This window comes from Sturnira hondurensis, unplaced genomic scaffold (genome assembly GCF_014824575.4).
Source record: "Sturnira hondurensis isolate 20B ecotype Veracruz unplaced genomic scaffold, ASM1482457v3 Scaffold0006496, whole genome shotgun sequence".
NCBI lineage: Eukaryota > Metazoa > Chordata > Mammalia > Chiroptera > Phyllostomidae > Sturnira > Sturnira hondurensis.
In genome coordinates, this window is record NW_028079127.1 from 12,163,417 (window position 1) to 12,168,873 (window position 5,457).

General features: G+C 45.8%; 1 pseudogene; it reads left to right on the top strand.

The window, feature by feature from the left end:
• The first annotated feature begins 4,186 nt into the window (after positions 1-4,186).
• Positions 4,187-5,010, top strand: LOC118989590 (ribose-5-phosphate isomerase-like; annotated as a pseudogene).
• The last annotated feature ends 447 nt before the right edge of the window (positions 5,011-5,457 follow it).

Sequence of the window (5,457 nt, forward strand, 5' to 3'; positions counted from 1 at the left end):
AAGGAGTAAGTTTTTTTCAGGGTTGGTGATGTTTTTCAGTTTATTCATGTATCACCTTTGTAGGTAGAAAGAGATTTGATGAGACTTGAGGGTAGGTTTGTGTGAAGGGAAAGGTTGTGTTTAGGGTAGAAGGACTTGAATGTGTTTGCGGAGAAGTGTGGATGGAGGGAGCCTAAGGAGGTCTAAAAGAGGAGGAAATTGATGGAGATGGGATTTAGCTCACAGGAGAGGGGCTTGACCTTCAGACAGAAGAAGCCCCCCCTCCCCTCTAATCTAACAGAAAGGAGGCAAGAAGAGATGTATTTCAGGTGGATGAATGAATGCAGGATGCTCTGACTCATGTGGCCTCCATTTTCTCTTTGGACTCTGAGAAGACATCGTATACCAAGAGTGAGGGATGTGGAGGTTGTAGGGGATGTTTGAGGAGAGGTCCAGGTTTAGAATTTTCGACATGGAAGCTGCCAGAGGGAGCTCACCAGAGGCAAGAGAAGGCACTGTGGAGCAGCTTTGATGAGCCAAGCCTGTAGGGGTGCCAGGCAGCGCAGAGATGGGCTGCTTCCCCTCACGACTCTGAAGCCCTCAGCCAGCGATTCTGCAAGGATGGAAGTTGGCTGAGGAAAGGGAACAAAGAGGCCAAAGAGACAGAGGAAATGGAGTTGCTGATAAACTTGTCATTGAAGGAGCTAATCAGAGAACAGGTTGTTTATAGATTGTAACAGGGGACTACAGGGCTTTGTGAGGTCAAAGAGCATGTTCAGGGAGAAGAACACTAGGCAGGGGAAGAATAGGCAACTGTAGTCTGAGCAGGATTTCTGAAGGTGGAAAAAAGCAAGGAAACAGATGATTTCCTAGAGGCCCCAGAAGGAACACAGCACAGGCTGACACCTTGATCTAGCCCAGTGAAACCCATTTTGGGCTTCAGACCACCAGACCTGGAAAGTTATAATTTTGTGATGTTTTATGCCACTTAGTTTGTGGTAATTGTTACAGAAGCAATAGGATACCAATAGTGATGGGAAGCTGATAGATATTAATTGTTTTCAAAGAAAAGGAGTTTGAAAGAATATGCAAGAGCAGTACCCCATGGGAAGAAGCGTAGAGACAAAAGAAACTGCCGTGTCCATCAGGTAGAGCAAGTGTGTGAGGAGGAGCTCTCTCCACCTGAGAGGCTGTGGGGGACACAGAGCCCTCCAGGGCAATCCAAGTCTCCATTAATGCCCCGAAGGAGAGCAGATCATGAGTGAAAAGAGTGTAGGAGACTATTTAATTTTTTTATAGTAGAGCAAAACTTTCAAATAAGCCAATCAGTGAAAGACAAATACCATGTGGTCTCACTTATGAGAGGAATCTAATGAAAAAAAATAAACTAATGAGCAAAATAGAACCAGGGCCAAAGAATCATGGAACAGACTGTAAGAGAGGAGTGGGGAGGTGGGGAATAGTGGAAGGAAGGGGAATGAATTCGTCCAAGAACATGTATGGAGCACTTATGGACATGGATAATGTTGAGGAGACTGACTATGGAAGTGGGGGGCAGGTTGAGTGGAAGGGGCAGAGGGGGAAAAAGTGGGACAACCATAATAGCATAAAAAATAAAAGAAAAAGTGTACAATGTAAATAGTTAGAAGTCAGATCTTTGAGAGCAGACAAATTGAATAGGAATAAGAGTGTTTAACAGAGTCCGTGGCCTCCAGGGATAACACACTGTGCACGTGCCATGGCCGTTCCTGAGAACCACAGGAAAAGGGGGGCAGGGCCTTGAGGAGGGTAGCAAGGCTAGAGACAGAACTCTGCTCAGCAGTTTTAATGAAATGCCTGTTGGCCTCCCCTTCAATTTAGCTGGCTAGTTTTGTAACATACTGCCTGTCTCTGCTGGTCTTAGTCAAATTCCAGAATAAAACTTTTGCTTTGTAAAGACTGAGACCAACTTTAGCCAGAAGAATATTCTCAGATTCAATGTTACCTAATGAGTAACTATCATAAACAAGTCAAAATAAACTTGTTTCTTCACCAGCTATAATAAAAAATTTGTTTTTTTTTAATACAAGATCAGAGGTGTCTTGCCCATACTAGACTTATAAGTGCTTATTTGTTTAAATGAACTAAGACAAGTCACAAAGTGCCGTAAAGCTTGGATTTAGCTACATTCAAGAGCCAAATCAAAGACTCATGAGAGAGCTACATGGAAGGTTTCTGACTATAAGACCTCAAACTGTGGTGGCTGGGCTCAGCCACATGTGGGTCAAAGGCCCTCCTTTGGCACCTCTGGCAAAGACCTGGAACAGAAGCAGGCTTGGTAACTTTCTACGAGTCCTACCCCCTGAATCCTGGCCTTTAGATACTACTATGTCCGTGACAAGGGGAAGCAGGAAGAGCAAACCCAAAGACAGAGGAAAGAAAGCATTTCTCTAGAGGAACTGGAGCAGAGCTGGCCTTAGCCACCCGCCATTTGGTTTTTACCTGTGGACATCCCTTCCAAGCAAATGGTCACCTCAAGTGTCTCTTACCATAGTAGCTGAAAAGATAAGAAAAAGGGTCCAAGAGAAGCGACGACAAAAAAGAGAGAAATCCAGGAGACCAGCCACCAGCAAGGCAGAGCTTTTAACCTCTTTGTTAATCACATGAAAAGTTCCAGTCCTTCACACCACAGCCCCATTATGTCCTTGACTTTCACTCAGGCCAAGCACTCCCCATCCTGGGGTGGAGTGAGAGGATGGGGAGTGTGTGTTTCTCCCTACAAACCAGCAATAAGATTCCCTTTCAAAAGCTAAGCTCCTAAACTAAAAGTTACTGATATATGTTTGTTTCCTCCATTTTTTTCTTCCCATGTACAAAGCTAATTACTTCTTTAATTAAGCACTCTTCACTCTTATTAGAGCTGTTGGCATATTCAAGAACATTTGCGGCCCTTGGTTCCCCAGTGGACCAAGGCATGCATTTTCAAGAACCCAGGGTGTCTGGCTGAACTCAACTGATTATGATTAGAATCACCTCTAATCAGATAGCTGAAGATCGATCTTGGCTAGCTAATGGCCTTCAAAGCCAGACACAGAATAAGCTACCTTGGAATCACTTGCCTATGAATCCTGAGAAGCTGCACATGGAGGATGAGGATCCTTATGATTTCAGGGGATGTAGAAATAGGATTGAGACACAAAGAATCACCACCTTGTCCTCATGCTGGGTCACTATGATGTTCAGTCTCCTAAGTTATCCTGGGTGTGGGAAAAGCACGGGGCTTATTCTGAATTATCTGACCACTTCTCCTTTCAAAAATACTGAGCTAGGTCCTCTCAGGGGTGGCCTTTTTTCTTCCAGAGACCAGAATTTCCAACAGGGCCGACTTCATGAATGTACAACCTGCATATCACGTAGGACCTGCACTTAGAAGGGCCTGGTGCTTGGTTTAGGGCTCTCTTGCTGCTGTCTTGAAAATCTTAATAACTTTTAGATAAGGGGCTCAGCATTTGCATTTTGCACTGGGTTCTGTAAATTATGTAGTCTGTCCTGGTCTCCAATATGATTTCATTGGTTGAGAACCTCCTGATTTTGGGGTTTCTTCTTTAATAGCCTATAATCTCCTTTTGCATCCATTTATTTATGTGTCTGTATTCAGTTTTCAGACTGCTGGTTTCCCAAGAATGCAGGCTTTCTGACCTCTTTTTTCTCCAGGGCCTAGAAGAGTGCTTGGTAAATCATACATGGTCAGACAGTTTGTTGAATGATCGAATGCTGTATAGAGGCCTTGGTGATATTCCCATAGCCAAGGTAACAAGCAGATCATTGGGATAGTGCCACATTTGGTATCAAGTTCACCATAAAAGGGGTCATTAGCTCTGGACACTCCCTCCCTCCCTCCTCCTTAACCACTTCTCTCTGTCTGAGCTGTAAGCTGCTTTAATGCTTGATTGCTCACATGCATTCTCTGTTCACCTGGTTCCATAAGCTGAGCAGGGAACCTTGTACTGACCCAGACAGCCATGTTAATGGACCAAGCTGAGCTACTGTTGTCAGGGTTCAGAGAGACAGTTTTGACCTTGGGCTTAGGCATGCCTTCACCCTGGCCAACTGAGCTGCAGAGTCTGAAAAAAATACGTGAGAGAACAAGCATCAGGACTTCCAGGAAGATTATATAAAGTGGTGCTATACTGTGCACCCTCTATGGGTGGGTCCTGGCCCCACTGCCATGGTGGGCTTGGGCATCCCAGGCTCCCATGTTCAGCCACTGGGGTACATGCTGCCTGGGCTTCACGAGGCATGGGCAGAATAAGCTCCAAAGGTGGAGAAGCCAACAGCATCTTCCTGGGCCCTTCCTGACATCCAAGGCCGAGGAGGCCAAGAAGCTCGCCAGCCATGGGGTGGTGGAGAATCATGTGAGGAATAACCAAGTGCTGGGAGCTGAAAGTGGTTATACAGTCGTCCATGTTGTGCAGCGAATAGCTGAAAGAGTGAAACAAAGGAACCTGAACTTCATCTGCATTCCCTCTTTCTTCCAGGCCTGTCAACTCATCCTGCGATACGGTTTAACTCTCAGTGACCTGGACTAACACCCAGAGGTTGACCTCATTGTAAATGGTGCTGATGAAGTAGATGCTGATCTCAATCTCATCAAGGGCAGTGGAGGCTGCGTGATCCAGGAGATGACTGTGGCAGGCAACACCAGTCACTTCATGGAGATCGCCCATTTCAGGAAAGAATCAGAGAACTTTGGGGATCAGTAGCACAAGGGCATCCCCGTCAAGGTTATCACAATGGCCTATGTCCAAGTAAGCTGAGCTGTGATTCAGAAGTTCAAGTGGCTGTCAACAAGGCATGTCCCTTGGTGACAGATAATAGGAATTTTATTCTGGACTAGAGGTTTGGCCGAGTACACAAGTGGAGTGAAGTGAACACATCTATCAAAATGATCCCAGGTGTAGTGGACACAGGCCTATTTGTCAGCCTGGCTGAGAGAGTCTACCTCAGGATGCAGGATGCTCAGTGCATGTGAGGGAGAAACCTTTCCATTGACCCTGTGGGAGTGGAGCATATTCACCTTGAGTCCCCAGCCCAGAGCAGGTGGACATGCCTCTCCCAGAGCCATAATGTGTGTACCAGGAGAACAGCTGACAGGGTGGTTGGAGAGTTAAATCCAGTTTTCTCAAGTATTATTATTAAGTGTCATTTTTAAAATTTATTTTTAGAGAGAGGGGAGGGAGGGAGAAAAAGAGAAAGAGAAACACCAGTGCATAAGAGAGCATCATCTATTGGCTGCCTCTCGCATGTGCCCCAACTGGGGACCAACCTGCAACCTGGTCATGTGCCTCGACCAGGAACTGAACTGTTAGGTAGCAGCCAAGAATGAGAGGCCAGAGGGGAAATAAAGCAGGCCTTCCCCTTTACAATCTAGTAAGGAACATAAAATAGGAGGCTAGAAACAAAAGGGAGACATGTCTCACCCCTTGACCCAGCAGTCCT